Genomic DNA, 21,107 nt, shown 5'->3' with positions numbered 1-21,107 from the left:
TAGGCAAAACAGATATTATTACCCCAATTTTACAGATGGAAAACTGAGTCCTAAGAAGTTTAGGTAACTGGTCCAAAGCTAGTACATTGCATAGCTAGGTGTCCTAGGTATTGTTAAGAGACATTATTTGCAACTTAGGAAATAAAGGGGGAAATTGAGTTACATGTCCTTTCAAAGCCATTTTGGGATGCTGACAGGATCACCCAAGAATTATATAATCATCGAGCGGATATATCCACATGCAACTGCCATTTACTATCAAGAGCTCAGACTCTGAAGTTATATGGTTTTTTGGTCCAATAGAAAATATAGGCCCCAAATTGCAGTTTCATTGTCCTTTCAACATTAACCAATCTTGTCTCTAACTTAAATAATGTATTTCAAACTGCCTTTCCTTGTGGACTACAAATATGCTAGTCCTCAAAATGCTCTTTGGAGCTGTGACCTCTGAGGTTAGTTTTTTGTAGAATTGGGAGAGATAGCTTATGCTGCTTATCTCTCCTCATGCCAAGGGTAGATCCCCATCTTGGCCCATGTGTTTGAGAAGAGCTTTCTTCTTGCAGAGACTTCTGGAGAAAGGAATAGTTCACATACATTGACCATAAGATCTTTTGAAATCTTGAGATACAGCCTAAGTACTTGAAGCAGAGGCTTGAATTTCTCTTTGAGGGCTCTTTTGTTTTGGGAAGCCTCTAGGATACATAAAAGTAAAGCCCAAATCCTATTCCAGAATGGATGATGAAGAGCTAATCTACTTTGTATAATGTGAAAAATTGTGTTCATTGTGAGCAAGGTGACATGCTGAGAGTTTGTGCTGCTTTGTGTCACGGTAACTATTGTTGCCTGGAGAGATGCTAGAGTCCCTTCTTCTACTCCTAACTTGTAGAAATGCTACAAAAGATATGAAAAATATTTTTAAAACATAGTTGAGCTCAAAAGTAAATCCCTAGGTGTCAGAAGAACAAGGGATATTAGAATCATAGCAGTGAGGTGGAACTGAAGCCAAGCAGCTTTTGGAATATTGGGTGTGGAGACGCAATTCTGGGGTTGGGCTGTAGACACAAAAACAAGACTGGAATCCAGGCTAAAGGAACAGGACAAATCAGGAAACCAGACCTAGACTGTCTAAATGAACGTGGGCACTAGGGGAGGGTTTCTCTGTCCTTGGTCAGAGAGGAGAAGTAGAATATACATAAGCAGGGTGCCCATCTCGGGCCACTGGAGGAAATAGAGCTACTTGTAAGAACCTGGAACCCCAAACATGACCTCTCCTGGAGTGGGTACAAGTTTGTACCACCTTAGAGTATGAGTTTCCTCTACTGAGAAACTTACTTGAAACTGATCTTGAATCTATGAATTGTACAAGCCATCCAACTGAGAGACCACCTCAACTCAAGGCACATGGAGGATTGTCATGGGAGATAATTCCCACTGAAAACGAGCTCACGGGAAAAAAATTACAAAGCACGTGAAGACATTGTCTTCCCTGAGTGTCTGCCCTCAGTGATGCTATTAGTCAGAGAATTCATTGCAAGGAACCACAAAGAAATCTAATAAGTATAGGGGAACCATCTTCTCTTTTCCCGTTACTCTTAATGAGCCTATTAAAAAGGAACATTAAGCAATGGAAAGAGCTTTGCCTTAGCTTGGGCACCTCCAGAAACTGACTCTAAGACAAGGATTCAAGTGCAAGTAATTCATCTGAACTGTACAGGAATCACCTATGGGGATGGGGAGTGCTGCCAGGAAGGCAAAGCAGATAAAGTGTATTATCAAGCCAAATACTGTGGTAAGCACCTGGCACTTAACCCTAAGAGGCAACTCTGAGAAATGGTATTATATAAAAAACACACCTCAGAATTATCCCACCCAAGTGAAACAAAGCTGGGGTATTAATAATGAGACATAATTTATGCTGGGGGAATGATTATGAGAGTTTGGGCTGAGGGCTGTTCTCAGTGAGTTGACTCCCTGGCCCTTCTGTCCTACTGTGCCAAGCAGAATAGTCTGGGGGGAAAAATACCATACAACACAGAGTTGCAGCCACTGGCCAGTGGAGTCAGAGAAAGCACAGGGAAACGACCAAAATGGGAGGGCTGTGGCTGGTGCACTGAGAGTGTGGGTTAATAGGCAACTTTTGATGGTGTCTCTGCCTTTTCATTCTTTTTGCCGAGGTGGAGGTGGAGAGAGTATAGGCAGAGTGTAGATCCCCTACTCAGGCACACGTTTGCAAGTTTATTTGTCCTCTCTGACTCCCCACTCTTCAAGTCCTGGGAAGCCTTTATATAGTTTTACATGGTTCTGATTGATCGGGTCTTCTTCTAGATCATTCTGTGTGTATGCTGAAACCTTTAGGGCCTTGCTTTTGATACCCAAGCCACTTAGGATCTTGCAGTCCAAAAATCTTTTCTCTCATGACTATCAGCTCCACAAGGAATTTCAGAAGGCTGTTTTATAGCACAAAAGTAAGTGACTCTCTTTTCTCTCTTTCTGCTTATTTTAATAAGGGAAGGGATGTTGGGTATAAAGAAAAACACATTGGTTTATATTTCAAAATACTATTCTGTTACAGGAAATATGACGTTGCTTTGCTTTCTATAAATCACCTTAAATTCTGTTTTGAGCCTCTCTTCCCACTGAGCAGATGATTGTTGGAATAACTCCCCGCTCAGAATCTAGGAGTCTAGTGGAGAAAAGGGGAAAGGCCCTGTGTAGTAAGGAATTTGGCCTTGCAAAAAGAATAGTCTGGCTTTTGCCTTGGCTCTTGGAGGTAATTTCTAAACCCTTGGACATCTTGTGAGATAGGAGTCTCTTTGTTTCTCTGGTGAGCATCTTGTACCACACCTGATAGTTTATGCTAATGAGATGACTCAGGGTGGTGCTAGTCACACTAGAGAGTCTTCCTTTGTGGACTGGCCACACCAGAAAGATTAACCGGATGATGGGGGGTAGGGCTGGAGATTGAATGCAACCACAGTTCAGTCACTTATGCTGACATAATTGAGCCCCAATAAAAACTCTGAACACCAAAGCTTAGGTGAGCTTCCTATGTTGACTACATGCAGGGCACATTATTGGCAATGCTCTCTGAGCATTACTATGTGTTGATGTCAGGAGGGTAATATATCCTGAGGACAATGGAAGCTTTAAGTTTATAACCCTTTGAAACCCTCCCAGGCCATGCCCTATGCATCTTTGGCTGGTTTTAATATAACCTTTTCCTGTAATAAATGTAACTGTGAGTATAAGAGATTTCAGTGAGTTCTGTGAATCTCTCTGGGGAATTATCCACCCCAAAGGTGGTTTTGAAAAACCCATGCTTGTGCACTATTGGTAGGAATGTAAATTGGTATAGCCACTATGAAAAATGATATGAGGTACTTCAAAAAATTAAAAATAGAACTACCATATGATCCAGCAATTCCACTTCTGGGTATATATCCAAAGGAAATGAAATCAGGATCTCAAAGAGTTATCTGCACCCCCATGTTCACATAAGCATTATTTGCAATAGCTAAGACATGGAAACAACTTAAGTGTCCATCAATGGATGAATGGACAGAGGGAAATATACCTATATCTATATCTTTATATGTATATGTATATCTATATCTTTAGAACAAAATACTATGCAGCCATAAAAGAGAAGGAAATCATGCCATTTGCAACAACATGGATAGACCTCAAAGACATTATGGTAAGTGAAGTAAGTCAGACAGAGAAAGACTAATACTGTGTGATCTCACTTGTGTGTAGAATCTAAAAATAAATAAAACCAAACTCATAGTATAAGAGATCAGATTTGTGGTTACCAAAGGTGGGGGGTAGGGGATAGAGGAACTGGAGGAAGGGGGTCAAAATGTACACACTCCCAGTTATAATATATTTCACAAGGAAAAATATGTTTTTGTAACTATATGATGGATGTTAACTAAACTTATTGTAGTAATCATTTTATAATATGTATGTGAGGTCATTATGCTGTATACTTTAAACTTACTGTTATTATGGGAGGAGGGGTTCCCCATCCTAGGTAAGTTGACTATGAATTCATTAGGACCGCATAAACACAAGGGCAAGTTGAGGGATAAAAGGGGCTCATACCTCATTTGTTCTCATGGCAGTAGGTCTCATTCTATTGTGGCTCCAGTGATGCTCCCTCCTGCTCCCCAACACAGGGCTCTCTTCTCTCTTCCTAGCACTGGGGGTCCGTGGCTTCTCTCTCCTGCTTCTTCTTTTTACCCACTAAGCTCTCTGCTCCTCCACTTGCACAGCTCTCTCCAGACACTGCCTCCTGCTGGTGGTTCAGTCTCCCTGGCTTTCTAGCACTGGGGCTCCATGACTTCCCTCTGCCAGCCTCAATTCTCTCCTGCTTCCCTTCTCTGCTCTCCTTCCTTTCCCTCGGCTGATACTCCCATGGCTGACCAGTGGCTCTGTCACTGGTAAACATCCTGCTGCCCATAGATGTACAAAGCAGGCTCCTTTATGTATAAGCCAGGTGAGGATCCTGGTCATGAATTCCCATTTTCTGAACACTTATACAGTACTACATATCAATTATATTTCAATAAAACTGAAACACAGAAAGAAACCCCTGCACTTGAAGTTGGTGTCAGAATTCTGAGGTAGCCTTGACAATCTGGAGGACTATGCCCTTAATGTCCCAGTTTGGCTAACTCCATGTAAGCCCCTAACCCTTATTTCATTGTGGCTGATTGTTCTGTTGTCCAAAACTGAGCTGCCCATGAGGTCAGCAATCCCCTGATTTTGTGCCTGCATGGATCACAGAATTTGCAAAGGTGAAAAACCCCATGGCTAGGATCTCTGTCCACTCTGCACCAACCCCTTTGAGTGCTGCTCCCTCCCTGAGATTCTGCCAATTGCTGCTCCCTTTCTCTCCTCACCACCGAAAGTATTTATAGTAGTACTGCTCATAACAGCCCTAAACTGGGAACAACCCAAATGTCCAACAAAAGTAGAATGGGTAAGTAAATCACTATATAGTCATACAATTGGATATTATAGAGCAACAGGAAAGAACAAACCAAATGACACACAGCAATATGAATGAATCTCACAAACTTAATGTTAAATTAAAGAAACTGGAAGCAAGAGTACAGAGTGTATGGTTCCATTTATATAGATTTTTTAAACAGGTGAAACTAAACTAAGGTATTTTAAGTGAGGATAATAGTTGAATGGGAGCAGAATATGCCACCCCAAAATATGCCTCTGGCACAAAGATAATTTTGAGGTGGCATAATTTGAGAATACAGCAGACACAGGACAACTCTATAGAATTTACCTTTTGTGAGGGAAATTTACATTTATAAGGGTGTAATTTGGAAGAGTGTCTCCCTTTCTGTACCAGGAAGAGAAGGATGACTCTAAATCACAAGAATCTCTTATCAATGGAGAAGGCTTGGGCTTAAATCTGCATTTCAATCTGTGTTTTTCCTGATAACTTCTCATAAACTGGCCTCCATACCCCTCTACCTCACGACCCTTTCCAACATCTTTCTTTCATTTTTAGCTGAAGATGGTATTTAAGGTGGGATCTTTGGCCATTTCAGAAAGTTTTACTCAAGTTTTCTTGGGTCTCTCCCATATACATAGGGGGTACACATGTTACTAAACTTAGTGTTTTTTCTCCTGAATCTGTCTTTTATTACCAGGGGTCTCATTCAAGAGCTCAGAAAGGTAGAAGGAACATAATTTTTCCTCCCTTACATAATTATTCAAGAAGGTAGTGACTGAAAGAATGCCCAAGGAGGTCTTTGGGATTCTGGAAATACTCTATTTCTTGATCTGGATCTTAGTTACATGTGTGTGTTTACTTGGTAAAAATTTTTAAAGCTATACACTTAGGATTTGTGCATTTATGTATATGTTATATTTCAATGGAAAGTTTACATTAATATGGTATCACATTCTCCTTTGGCCCTCCGGGATACTTCTCTTCAGTAAACTCAGGGTTTAGAAAAAAGTCCAGGATTGGGGGAGTCTTGTACATGACTTGGGCCAAAGGTGACCAACCTGTCCTGGTTTGCCCAGGACTATCCCAGTTTTTCTACTGACAGTTCTATATGGCAGGAACTCTGCCTCCCCAAGTCCTGGCAAACTAGGACAGCTGGTCACCCTATTTCTGGCTATAACTATAATATAAAATTGGAAAGAAGCACAAAAGAGTTGACCAACTTTCTGGAACTGCATGAAGAATAAATATTATAAATTATCCTATCACATTACTCACAGTTTACTCTTCATCATAATCAACAAAAAATTTCTCTGTTTGGGAAATCAAAGACACACTATATCACTTTAAAAAGTCAGACTCTACATTAACCTAAAAGCTCAAGTCATACGTGCACACACACAGAACCTTCAGAACCTAGATCCAGAGGGAGATACTCAGTTGAAAAGTTTACTCTTAAAAAGGTCAAGTTATTCTCCCTGAAGTTCCTGTAGACAAGTGATTTTAGAGATAGAGGCCCCTTGAGATCTAAAGGAAATGCTATTATAATATAAATAAACCTTCATGCAACCCAGCTGTGACATTTGATACTAGAGAGAATATGACTGAAAATACACAGCACTACTCTGGTGTTTTTCAAATGAAAAGGGAATTGTAAGAGACAACTATAACTTGCAAAGCAAAACCCCAAACATGTGAATTTCCATTTACAGTTCAAAGAATGAATATACTGGAGATGGGTGGTATGGGTGCACTGCAGAATAGCTACCAAAAATAAATATTGAGTTCAATCTTAACCAAACAAATTCAAAATGGGAAGCCAGAGAAGAGAAGATCCAGTTTAAATGAAATTCTCAAACAGTAAGTCCCTTAAGCAAAGTGATGTTCCTTTAACATCTTGTATTACACAGTGATTAAATGGGCTCCCACACAGCTCTGATTAAAAACACTTAATGTTCCCTCCAAAATTGCTCTGGGGAGGGCAAGTGCATGTTAGGGAAATGAATTCAAAAGTGCTTCCCTAGAAGAGCTGAGGGAAATTCACACCTTCAATCCAATCCACAACCAAAAAATATCAAGCTTTAGATTGCTTTTGAAAGTTCATGAAATAAATTCAAGAAGCCTAATACTAAGAGATAATCTTTAGACAGTCTACATACATACTTAGTCTTCAAAACTATCATTTAAAAATAAGTGATTACCAATATTCTTCAGCAGAATGTACTTGTTTACCAAGTAAACTATGTGAATAGCACGTTTTGTAAGCATTAGCTTTTGTAAAATATCTCTTTTTCAGAGGTAATACTTTAAACTTTTGGACAAATTATGTGTTTAAACTCTGCATGTCTTTTCAAGTACACATGGAATATTTACTAGAATAGATCATATTCTGGGCCATAAAGCAAGACTCAGTAATTTAAAAGGATTCAAATTATGCAAAATGTGTTATCTTATTACAGTGGAATTAAATTAGAAATCAATAACAGAAAGATCTCTGGAAAATCCCCAAATAACACAACTCCAATGTATGAGCAAAGAAGGAATCAAAAGAAAAATTGGGAAGTATTTTGAACTGTATGAAAATGAAATATGGCATATTAAAATTTGGGGATGTACCTAAAGCAGTGCTTAGAGGAAAAGTTATAGCACTAAATATATTACCAAAGATGAGAGGATTGAAATCAATGATCCCAGCTTCCATGATTAGCTGATAAGTTAAATGACTCTGTACAAGCCAGGTACAGAGATTCTCTGTATACAGATTCTTTTCCTCTGGATTCTCTTTTTCAAGATTCTTACTCTAGGCCTCTTTTTGTGACTGGTGATGATAAATGGGCCACATCCTTTCTTTCTCTCACTATCCCCTTCCCCCAACTAGAAAGAAGCTCCCTACTCCCACTTGCATTTCCTGAGAAGCTTGAGCAAAAACCAAGTTCAGACTCAGGAGAAAGAACACATGAAGAAGGCAATTTAGGCCAGTTTCTGCTTGTGGGTAAAATTGCAGTATTTCTAGAATCCCTCACCTGGCCTTGTGTATCTCCATATCAATTGGTGTTTCCAAGCATGGAGAGAAGTAGTCCATCTCCATATCAATAGGTGATTACAAGGGTGGGGGGAGCGAGGGTATAACTGGACCAGAGAAGTTTAGTGAGGTCCCATTTTTTTGCAGTTGGGTGGTGAGAGACACAGGCAAGCAGAAGTGGACGACTGCTTGTAGGCAATAAGCAGGTTTCTCCCACTTTATTTCTCCCTTAGACTGATTTCAGTTTCAAAGGTAATTTGCCCTGGGCTGGGAGAAAGATTCCTCCCACCCCCTGGAGTTACACTACTCTAGACAAAAACAGTACTCACTCCTCACTAGTGATCCAATCCACCTCACCTGGGCCAAGATGTCCACATAGAGGATTAGAGGTCAAAGCACTGGAGAGTGTATATTAGTCTGCTTGGGATGCTATAACAAAATACCATAGACTGGGTGATTTAAACACCAGAAATTAATTTTCTCACCATTTTGGTGGTTGGGAAGTCCAAGATCAAGGTGCCAACCAATTGAGACCCTGGTGAAAGCTTTCTTCGTGGATTACAGATGGTCAGTTTCTTGCCAGGTCCTCACTTGGCCTTACCTCAGTGCATGTAAATGGATAGAAAAGGATTGATCTCTCTCTCTCTCTCTCTCTCTCTTCTTCTTCTTCTTAAAAGCCACTACCCCATCATGAGCACCCCATCCTCATGATCGTATCTAGCCCTAATCATCTCCCAAAGATCCCATTTCCAAGTACCATCACATTGGGGGTTAGGACTTCAACATATGATTCTGGGGGAAGAGGTAGATATAAACCTTCAGTCCATAGCTGTGTTCCTACTAAATAAATCCTTTCGTGAATTTTAACAGTATGAATTATATAATCCTACCATGCCATCTCCTTGTCAGAATTGAAAAGATCCTACTCTCTTCCAACTGCTTTATTTAAATACTTTCCAGTGTGTTTTAGGATTATTAAAAAGAAAAATCTATTAATCTATTAATCCAATAAATATTTTTTTATTTCCACCAAGTCCACCAAGTACTGTTCTAGGTACCAGATATATAGCAGTGAACAAAACAGACCAAAGTCTCTAATATTTAATACAAGTATAAATAACTAAAATACAAACTTCTCAAAGTCTGTTGACTTTGTTCCAGAACTTCTGTTTAGAACAGTCACTGTCTCCATTCTCAAATAAAATTGGTATTTAATTTGTATTTTGACAGTGTAAATTAATAAAGTTATCTTCAGTGCGAGAGACAAAGAAATCTGGAGTGGATTTACCAGACAAAATGGGCATCAAGAAAATGACAAATAATGAAGAAAATGAACACGCTGAGAAAGAAAAATCTCTTTGTGACTGTAGGGGCAGAGGACAAGTCCTCCCAAGATGTGCCCTTGTGGCATGCAGATTCTGTCAGAGCTGAAAACATTTTAGACCCTTAAGGACTCAGAAAGAAACTTTGACCTTCCTCCCTTTCCCCAATTGCATAAAAAGAATTTAGACAGGGGAATTGCGCCAGGAAATGGGCTATCACCATAGAAAACTATGGTATTATATGAGCTAGGTGTGGTTTACAAGGAGAGATGTGACAAAGTCTGCTAAAATTCTTCTCTGCGCTCCATTGTTTCTGTGGTCCAGCCAATATTTGTTTACTAAACATTTACTGTTTAATATTCCTGTGAATTGTTTCCCTTTTCCTTTAAAGTCCCAGAACCGTATCCACTTCTCCTTGGCTCAGGATAGCATATATACCTCATTCTCTGTGACTGTCTTAGGAATCTATGTCTATGGATTCTCCACATGTATATAATTAAACTTTAGCTTTTTCTCCTGTTAGTCTCATGTCGATTTGATTCTTAGACCATCTAGAAGAACCTCAAGGGGTAGAGGAATTTTTTTCCTCCCCAACATGACAATCATTAATTTTTCATTCCCCTTAAAGGTTTATTTTCTAATGTAAGAAGGAAGGAAACATCATGAGGTATTTAGAATATATTATGAACTCCCAATCCATATTAAGTGTACCTAGAAGAGAATAAAATTAGAAGTAACTTCAACAATCTTGACAACCATATTGAAAAATTATAATGGTGCGTGGGTTTTCTCATCTTTACAGTTTTTAAAGTCACTGTGTAGCTGTTACGCTACACTTTCAAGGTCAAGATTTTGACAGGCCCAGAAAGTCAGCTTCATTGCTAGTTATAAGATAATCTTTGAGCATTTATACCAGTCATATCAAAACTAGCAAAAGTTTAGCTGCAATTTTTTTTTGGTGGGGGGGAGCTGTCTGGTTTCCTTTTTCATAGTGAGTCCTTTGATACTGTATGATATGGCAATCTGAGGGTGCCAGTTTTCTATTTTGCTGGCCACGTGCCTTGTATGAGTTGCTGACTCACTTTATGGGGTGGAATTAGGAACCTGTCTGAATCAATAGGCATTTGAGGCAGAGAGAGCAAGTTCTCCCCAACATCCATTTTCTCTTTCTCCTAAGGAAATAGAAATTTTAGCTACAAACAGGATTAACGAAGGTCAGGAAGATCTTGGAAGGGAGCTCATAGGCACTGAAAGCAATAGCATTGGTTGGGCTAAGTAAGAAAGATTTATAACATTGAGAAGTGTCCACTGTTTATTACTATTTTTAGTAACATCCTACAGAGGGATGGACCTCATTACAGCTAGCCAGGCAGCAACAAAAAGTGGTAGAGAATGTAGCTCTGTGAAGAGTTATTCTTTGCCTGTGGCCTGCCATTTCAGAGCTCCACAAAATTGAAAAACACAACTGCTTTCTGCAACTCAACAGTGAAGCAGTTTAAAATGGCCACAGGAAAGGAAGACTTGGTGAGAGATAATAATGTGGCTCCTCAGTCACCTTCCTTTTTGACCAGTAAATGAGAACCAGAACAAAGAGAAAGACATATTAAGAAAGTTAACTTCCACTGAAACCTGTTAAGAGCATAAGTAACAGCTATCAAACTGAACAAGAGGAAGATGAGTCAGCACAGAGAACAGTGAAACAGCAAGAGAGTTTGCCTGGAAGAACTCTTCTTTATTTTATTAAAAAAAATTTTTTTATGTTTCTAGCTAGAGTTTCTTTTTTGTTATCTTTTTACATTTCTTTTTTTAATACATATTTTATTGTTGGATCATCATTCTTCCTCTGGAGCTGTGCTTGGGGTTACTCTGACACTCTTGTCTCTTCATTACCAGCCAAGGAAAGATGCTTTAGGGAAGGGCATAGCTGCAGGCCTCCTTGACATACTTGGTAAGCAGGAAGCCAGCAGCATTTCCTAGAGTCAGGATCAGCCCATTGGCAAAGGGGAAGAAGGGGAATCCATCTGTCAGGGCCAGGGTCCTATTGATGGACATGGCCACTTTGCTGTTTGGCCCCACTAATAATGCCAGAATCCCAGGCAGTCATGGGGCCAAGTGGATATGGGTCCTTCCCTGTCAGAACAGGCCCTTGAGCTGGATAGATGGCCAGATGCTTCCAGAATGTGCCATGGTGGAGCATCAGGGGCAGGGTCTATGGCATCTCCAGAATCATCAGCCCCAACTCAGTTATCTGCAGGGGTGACTCTAACCATGCCCCACCCCCACCACAAAAGGGTAAACCTCTTCTTCCTACTGGCATCCACCACAAGCTGCACATCTTCAGCTGAGAAGCTACAAAACTAGGGCAGCTGCAGGAGGGTGCCCACAGGATGTCCCATGGCACAGGGCTTAAGACAGACCCTTGGACATTTGCACATCTCAGTCAGATTCCCTGAGTCTGTGAGCCCTTCTATCCCTAGGCCCTGTTGCTTCCTGCCTCCTTCCTCCAGAAGAGTTCCTGGCCAAGACAGACTCCCCATGCCCTTGCAGGTGACCCCTGGGTAGTTTCTTCTGTGTGTAATTGACAAGCAGCAAATGGACAAGAAGTGCATTAAATGTTGGAGAGAATCTGAAAGCCAAAGAAACCAAAAGGCTGGCTTGCAAATGCCTATGATGATTACAGCCTTTGTAGGAGAGGAAAAATAATTTTCCTCTGTCCTTCTGGGTTCTTGGCTGAGACACCCCCCCCCCCTGCTCCGTAATAAAAGACTAATAGGAGAAAAAGAAACAGAAGTTTAATAACATGTTTGCCTCCTGTGTACATGGGAGAGACCCAGGAAAACAGTAACTCCCCAAAATGGCCCAAGCCACTAAATACCATCTTTAGCTAAAGACAAAAGATGTTGGGAGTGGGGAGCCACTTATGGGAGGTGATCAAACAAAGCATAGTAATCCAGGTATGGTTGTTATGCAGATTTAAGTCATTACATTCTCCACTGATTTGGGTTTCTAGAGATTTAGAGTCATCCCTCCCCTTCCTGGTACAGAGAGGGAGACACCCTTACAAATAGAGATTTTCCTTATACATGTAAATGTTTCTTACAAAAGGGTAATTTCTACATGGTTTTCAGAGCTCCTGTGTCTGCTGTTTCTTAGAAATAATCAGCTCAAGAAAATCCTTATGCCAAAGAGGCAATTTTGGGTGGCAAATTCTGCTCCCCTTCACCTCTAAGCATTATTAGGACCCCCAAACTGCTCAGCAGGTAACAGGCCGTGAAAACTGAGCAATCCAGGAAAGGCCCACTGCATGTGTGGCCATAATAACCAATGGAAGTGAACCTTCTGGAAGGAGGAGAATGGAGCCACACAGGACAATGGACAAAGGGTTCCTTTAAGAGGGCAGAACTTTGGGCTGGCGGATGAGCTAACTAAGGAATTTAATCCAATGTTAGGGCAAGGAGCTTTTGCATTTCCAAGCCAATAGCACTCAATAATTGACACATACCGATGACGTCTGAGTGGTTATACGTCTTCCTTCCCAATATCAGTGTTTCTGTTCTTGTCACCTCACTTTTACTCCATTATGTTGTGGATGGTACATATCACTTGCCCTACTTTTGTACAGTACAGGATCACAAGGAGACACATCTGAACCTGACATAGGGATCACACATCACTCAAGAAATCCTACACTTAGAGATGTATGTAGTTGTAACTCTGAGAGGAAAATATGTTCCCAGCCCAGGGCAAATGACCTTTGAAGCCAAAATCAGTAAAATGGAGAAATAAAGTGGGAGAAACTCATTTATTGTGCACAAGCAGTCATCCATTTCTGCTTGCATGTGTCTCTTGTGACCTGGCTACAAAAAGGGACCCCACCAAACCTCTGTGGTCCATATATGCCCTCACTCCCCCCACCCTTATAATCACCTATTGATATGAAGATTGACTACTTCTCTCCACCCCTTGGAAACACCTACTGATATGGAGATGCACTAAGGCCAGGTGAGAGATTCTGGAAATATTGCAATTTTACCCACAGCCCACCCCTCCAGAAATCTTGCCTCACAATCTGCTCACTCCCCATCTTCCTCAATGGCCCCTATGGAAGAAAACTAGAGCACTGCAACCAGACTAATAACAAACAATAACAAAAGCAATAAAATCATGATAATCCTCAAGCCAGAGGATTCAGTTAGGTTCAAAGTCTTATGCAGATTAAGTCCATAGCTTGCCCATTCCCACAGGTGCCAGTAGCTGAACAGGTAGGGAGTTCAGAGCAATCATCACGTGGCAGCTGCAGCCAGGGGGCAGATCTAGGCCAAGCAGATTATAGAAAAAAATAATCTTATGGGTGATAAGATCCATGTTTTAGTGACACAGCACAGGTAAATCTTGTCTATCATGTAGGATGCATGCAAGAGAGTGGTCCTCTGATAGGACAGTGGCAGGAATGGGATCTCATCTTGGTCTAGTATACCAGACCTTCATTCCCCTTCCTGTGGGAGTTACAGATGGGTCAATATATAGGGAGGGCTACAGGACGTACATGCACTGGCCAGGAAGATAAAACAAACTTCCCCATAAGATGCTCTTACCTTCTGGACGTTTTGGGTACACTACCATGATCTTTGGGGGCCACTCTGCTGTTACTCCAGGAACACACAGGAAGCCAGCCTCCAGGCCTTATCCCCAAGGTGCCAGAAGGGCCAGCCATTGCCGATCCATATGTTGGAATGTCCAGGGCCACGTCCACTCAACAGAGTCTCCAGGGTTTAATGCAGTTGGGGCTGGCAGCAGGATGTTGCTCTGCTGGCCTTATCCTGGCTTCAATAACTCCTCTTTGGTTTGCACATACAGTTGCATAAGAGAGGCAACAATGTGTGTTAGCATGTCCACAGGGCTCAAGGCTCCCTTTCGGGGCTTCTCATTCAAATGCCATAGCACTGTCCATAAGTGAACTGAGCAGCTCCATAGACTATTGGTGTCTGACTTCAGGCCAGATTTTAACAAACCACTGTACCTTTCTATCATGCCTGCCCTGGTAAGGTTATATGGTACATGAAACTCCCACTTTATTCCTAATTGCTGCACCCACTCTTGTAATGCATGTTCAGTAAAGTTGGTGACTTGATTGCTCTCAATCACTTGCAGCTGGCCATAGGCTGCAAAGAGATGCTTTAGGCTCTTTTTGGTCATTTGCTGATATGCACAATGTTCAGGGAAAGCAACCAACTGTCCAGTAACTGTGTCCACAAAATTCATGGTATACCAATATCCTTCTGATATGGGCAGAGGCCCAATATAGTCTATTTGCCTCCTGACAAGAGGTATCATCCCTGTTACTATTGTCCCATGTTGCTGCGGGACTCAGTGTAAGTCCCCCTTAGAGCACACAAGGCACTACTTTTGGTCTCTGCTGACTTCTTCAAAGGTCAAATGCAAGACCCATTGACAGGCTACAACCCACATTGTCTTTTGCCCTGCATGCAACAAATCCTAATGTAACCTGATGTAACCAATGCCTCTGCTTCTTCATTCCCTGGGGATGCCAAAGGTAAATGGCCAGTCACATGATATATGGTAACTGTCTTAGTCTGACCAGAGGCCCATAGGTCTTGCTACAACTCTTGCCCCCAAAGAGGCCAGTGACCAACCATCCAGTTGGCATGGTATCATGTCGGTAGCCACAGAGTCAAGCCCCAATAGACGGCCCAGCTGTCAGGGCAGACAACTATAGGAGAGGCCTCCTGGGTGATCACAGGCCATAGTGCCCACAACTCAGCCCACTCTCCATCCTCCATCCATATTGTCTCAGTAATAGCGTGGAAAGCCACAGCCTTCCACTTCAAGGGCTGCCCATGACTGGAGCCATCTGTATACCAAGGATCTTCAGGTACAGAGGCTTTTTCCTCCTGATAAGGACTCTCAGCTACCAATGGCTCAGAAGCAAGTTCGTCCTGATTTCCACTGGTTTATGTCACTGGCCCCAATAAGTCTTGGAGCTCTCCACTTAAGTGGCTATCAGAGAGGGCACTACAGTGCTGTAAATATGCACCCCATTTGCCCAGAGTAGGCATCTGTGCCACACCACTCCGTGGCCTTTAGGTGCAGTCTCACACCCACCCTGTGATGGAATAAGTGGTTATTACCTTGGTTAGAGCTCTTCCAGTGATGGGCTCCATAACCAATAAGGCATGATACACAGCAGCCAGTTGCTTCTCTGTCAAGGTGTACCAGACCTCTGCTCCTTTACAGAGTTGTGATCAGATTCCAATAGGTTAGCACATACATTCAAGCCACTGCCAAAGGCCCCATCCATAACCATCTTCAGTTACATGAACATCCAGCTCACAGGGCCTTGATGAGTCCATTACACGCAAAGCCTGTACAACCTTGACTGCTCGCTTAGCAGAAGTAAAAGCAGCTCCACATGTTTCATCCCAGTCCCACCTGATGCCCTTTCGTACCAACCAGCATACAGGCTGTAGAATTTGTGCCGAGTGCGGGGAAAACACTCTTCAGTAGCCCAAAATACCCAAACACTCTTGTAATACTGCCACTGTGGTAGGGGTAGAGGAAGCCTGGACCTTGTCTATTACTACTTCTGGGGTAATTTTAGTTTTACCCAAACAGACAACCCCCAAAAATACCAGGTCCCTGAACCTCAGTGCTGTTCACAGCCTATCCTTTCTCTGTAGATGTTGCAGCAGTCTAGGAACTGCCCCTTCTAAATCTGAAAGAGAATCAGTTGTGAGCATGATATCATCAATGTAGTGATACAGCCACTCTGTTTGCGATGTCTTCCATGTGGCCAAGTCCTGGGCTACAAGTCTGTGACAGATGGTGGGACTGTGGAGGTATCCCTGCAGAAGGACAGTGAATGTCCACTGCTGGCCTTCCCACATGAAGGCAAACTGTTCCTGACTTTCCTCTGCTATGCCAATACAGAAGAAAGCATTTGAAAGGTCCACAACATAATGATACATCCCTAGTTCATGACAGGCTGTCCATAAGGGCTGCTATAGAGGGGACAGCAACATGCAAAGGGAATGTGAATTTATTCAAGTCCCTGTGATCCATGGTCATACACCAGGAGCCATCTGGCTTTTTCACTGGCCACACTAGGGAATTAAAAGGACTATGAGTGGGCGTTATGGTACCCACCTTCTCCAACTCCTGTAGAGTTTCTCCAGTTTCCTTGTGTCTCCCAGGCAATCTATACTGCTTAGTATTTGCCACCAGCTGAGGTGCAGGCAGAGCTACAGATGGGTGCTTAGCATGTCCCCTCAGAACTGCCTTTATCACACATACCCACAGTCTGAACTCACCTACAGTGGTCTGTAACCACAGGCTCTGCAGGACATTAACTCCCCAAAATATATTCAGGGGTGAGAGAAATGCACACAGTATATTTCTTGGGGTAAACACCCTATCCCCAATGGGATTTGGGCTTTCTTCACTCTAATTGCCTTACTCCCATAAGTATCTATCACATCTAGGGGCCCAGAAAATGCTCAGGGTTGCCGTAAATCAGAAAACATTCAGCTCCTGTGCCCACCAGCACCAGGACACATTGTACATTCACAGGGGACAAGTGAATTGCTAATTGTACATGTGGCCTCCAGTCCCCACCATGTCCCTCAAGGTGGGAGCCTTGACCCACCCCCTCAGTCAAACTGCAATGCCCAATTGTCCTCCTGTGGGGGTGAGGGCCTAGGCAGAGCCTGACCCTCCATCAAGTCTTGCAGGGATACAGGCCAGACACAAGGCTTTGCCTCCGGCTTCCGTGTCCTGAACTTCAGTAGCTAGAACTGCTGCTCTGGCTTTAATTAGTGCTACAGTTCTAACAAGATCCTATTGGGCTGCCGATTAAGTTTTTCTTTCATTACCCCCACCTTTATCAACTCAACCCACATCTGGGTCCTCTAGACCTTCATGGGGCCCTTTGCACCTCTCCTTTCAGTCATAGCCTGTACTTCCTTCCGTGCTCTTATTGTTTCAACCTCCCCCAGATCTGCTAAAGTATGAGTAGCCTCACTTAGGGTTGACCTATGTGGGGGGCAAGAATAGTCACTGGGGACCCAAAGAGAGATGGGGGAGCTGTATGAAGCACCGGATTTCTTATTCCTACAGTTAACAACTCCTCATCGGGGCCCTGGAGGTCTATATTATAGATGATATTTTTCATGCCCAACTCCTGTAACACCTCCTGGAGCTCTGCATATATTTTCCAGCTAGTGGGTAAGTATGGTAAATCACCCTGATTAGGCCAAACTGCCTTGAGGGCTGCTGTCAGCCAATCCAGAAGCACTTGATTTACTGAGGTGTGACTGGAACTTTGCAACTGCTGCCAGAGGGAAGGGTGAGTTGTGAGGGAAGCCATTCTACCCATTTCAGGACCCGACATAACAATGTTTTCCAACCCCATATCCCAAAGATGCAAAAGCCATGTAGGGAGAAGTTCCAGTGGCTTCTGCCAAAACTGGATGCTCATGTCGGCCAGCTCATCCTGGGTGTAGGGGTGGAGTATATCACCCTGGTATACAGGTATAGAGTGCTCCACAACCTGGGGAGGGAGCTGCTCTTCCCTCAGAGGAGCCCACAGTTGTTGTGTTTGTATTTTCTTAAATAAAACTGGGCAGGCCTTTAATATGGCAGGAGCTGGTGCCTCATGTGGTGGCCTCAGCAACAGTTCAGCCCTCGGCCTCACCCGCAATCCTCCCCTGACATCTCCTCTACTTTCTTGGGGCTCCAACCCACCTCCCCTCCCCTCCCCTCCCCCACAGCCTCCTGCAACGCAGATTCTCCTGCTGCCTCCTCCCTCACTGCTAATGTGTCTTCCAGGAGCGTGACCCATCTTTTCAGTAACTGTCTCTCTTTATTAAGGGCATCCCATAGGTCATCACCCAGCTCCACCAAGCTGCATCATAGTGTGTCTCTCTCTCCTCCATAACCCTTTCCACTGTCTTGAGAAACAAGCATCCCACAATCCTGGCTGCTACATGGCCACTCAGGGCCTCCAAGCAGTCTTCTATCTCACAGAGGGCTAATTCCACAGCTTCTGGTGTCTCTACCCTTCCCTAATTCTGGGGAAGGGCCCACCCATCTAGGAGGTGCTTTACCCTAGACCAATTACCCACTAGGGGCCCCCCATTTGGAAGCCCCACAGATGGGGGCTCCCAGGTGAGGCTGCACCATCCACCACTGCCTGAGGGAAGGGTGAGTCATCACCCCCCACGGCAGCAGCCACCTGGGCCTCCCTACCATCCACAGGGGTATTTCTAGATATCTCCCTACCATCTCTAGGGACAACCTGCCCAAGTGTCACACCCATGAAGACAGATTTTTGGGTTTAGAGGTTTTGCCAGCTACTGCCAGGTATAACTCTGGGAGGAAAATATGTTCCCAGCCTGGGGCAAATAACCTTTGAAGCCTAAGTCAGTCAAAGGGAGAAATTAAGGGGAGAAACCCATTTATTGCGCACAAGCAGTCATTCACTTCTGCTCACCTGTATCTCTCGTGATTCGGCTGCAAAAAGGGACCCCACCAAACCTCTCCGGTCCAGATATGCCCTCACTCCCCCCACCCTTGTAATCATCTATTGATATGGAGATGGACTATTTCTTTCCACCCCTGGGAAACACATACTGATAGGGAGTTGCACCAAGGCCAGGCGATAGACTCTGGAAATATTACAATTTTACCCACAATACCATATTAAGAAGTCATTCAAATTTACAAGAAAAACACCTATGCCCCATAGTTAAGAGAATAAGCCATCAACTGATTCTTGGGGAAATATATATGGCTAAGGAAAATCACCTCGAAAATGTATATCCTATATAGACATCAAAGGAGTGAAAATTTAACTAATTTCCTGCTATACCTAGGTTAACTAATTTCATGTTACAACTAGCAATTATATCAACTAATGCTTATTGAAGGCCTATTTGGTGCTAGACACTATACTAAATGTTTTATATTATGTAATCTTCACAACAATTTTTCTATGAGAAATTGAGAGTTGAAGAGTTTAAGCAACTTGCCCAAGAGCACATGCTTAGGAAGTGCTTTGACCATTATTTCAAACCCAGGGATGTCTGACTTCAGAGTTAACACTCTCAACTGAAAACTGTACTGCCTCCCATGCCAAAGCAACATTTATAATGATGATAACATGCAATGCTGGAACTACTGGTAAACTGGTTTACATTCATTACTGTCCAGTTTGCTCTCAAATACCTTGCTGCCTTTCTCTCGCTCTTGCTCTTCTGTATCATAGGAAACTAAATTTCCCAGGTTCCTTTGTTCTTTGGCTTCTGGGTATTTTTGCCCAATGGGTAGTACTTGCAGAAGATTGGAGAGTAAGAAAAAGAAAGAGTTAAATGTACTTTTTTCCTCTCTTTCTGCTTTTTATAGTATCTTCTGTGGATACAGCTTTTGCCAGATGAAACCTCCCTTGATGGTCCCAGCTACCACTGGATAGTTCTGACCAGTCAGACCCAGTCATGGTTCTAGTTCCCTCCAGATGGCCCTGGTTTCCGGGCTCTGGTAATACCACCTTATCCAAGTGTCCCTCCATCCCTAGGGGTAGCAGCATCTTTTTACTATTGCCAATCTCTGAGCTATTTCACCACAGATTTCTCAGCTTCCCCATTACTTGTAAAGTCAATTTCCTGTATTACCTTCCATCTGTTAAAAGCACTAGAGAGGTTTCTGCGGGTTTTGCTGTAATCTGACTTAATACACAGACACAATATACCCTTTTGAGGAGTAAGCAATAACAATCATATGTGTTAACCAAGTTTTCTACACTTAAAGATGTGGCCTAAAGAAGTAATTTAACAGAAACAACAACAAAAACTGTGCACACAAATGTCCATTTAAGCATTATTGATAATAGCAGAAAATTGGAAACAACCTAAATGTTCAATATTATGAGCTAAAAAATCAGGATACATAACACAATGGAATAATATGCTGCCATTCTAATTATTCTATCAGTCAGCTCTTGCTAGATTATTCTGTGGTAACAGATGGTCCCCCAAATCTCTGATTTATCATAGGTTAGTTCTCACTTAGTTATCTATCCTTTACAGGTTAGCTGCAGCTCTGCTTTATCTCAGGACCCATTTGGAAGGATCAGCCCTATGTTGGTCTCAAGGCAGTGGGAAAAGAGCAAGGACAGAATAATATAATAGCTGTTAAAGCTTACGCTCAGATGTGGGATATGCCATTTCTGCTCAAGTTCCATTGGCCAAAGCAAGTCATATGACCTTGCTTGATATTAATCAGCCAGGTACTGCTCATAGAGGGAGGCCTACCAGGAATTGGCTCTGTAGAGATGGTTCCAGAAGAAAAGGCCAGCAAATATTTTTAACTATAATCAAATCTACCATAATAATGAACACCATGAAGAAAAATGGAAAATGTTTGTTATAGTGATAAGGAAAGTAAGAATCTGCAAGAAAATTTTACATACACTATTGTGGTAGAGTCTGCCAGCTGACCACCAAAATCCATTCAATGTGTTTCCATTGCATATGGTTAGATGTAGTCATATGACTAAGTTCTAGTCAATCACACTATCTATCTGGAGATGGCATCAGATTCCCGCAGGTTAAGGGCTCAGCCTCTCAGAACTGCCCCCCTATTCCACCTTCAGATGCCAATCACAAGTCCAGGTAGTCATCTGTGCCTCTGACCTACCAGCTATAGATCAGAGGTTCCAGCAATTCCCTTCTCAGGTTCGATTACTTTGCTAGAGCATCTCATAGAATTTAGAAAA

General features: G+C 42.6%; 1 pseudogene; it reads right to left on the bottom strand.

Moving 5' to 3' along the window:
- Window positions 1-11,137: 11,137 nt before the first annotated feature.
- LOC118928586 (tRNA 2'-phosphotransferase 1-like) lies at window positions 11,138-20,556 on the bottom strand (annotated as a pseudogene).
- Window positions 20,557-21,107: the final 551 nt, after the last annotated feature.

This window comes from Manis pentadactyla, chromosome X, assembly GCF_030020395.1.
Source record: "Manis pentadactyla isolate mManPen7 chromosome X, mManPen7.hap1, whole genome shotgun sequence".
NCBI classification, from domain to species: Eukaryota; Metazoa; Chordata; class Mammalia; order Pholidota; family Manidae; genus Manis; species Manis pentadactyla.
This window is presented reverse-complemented; position numbering and strand designations above follow the sequence as displayed.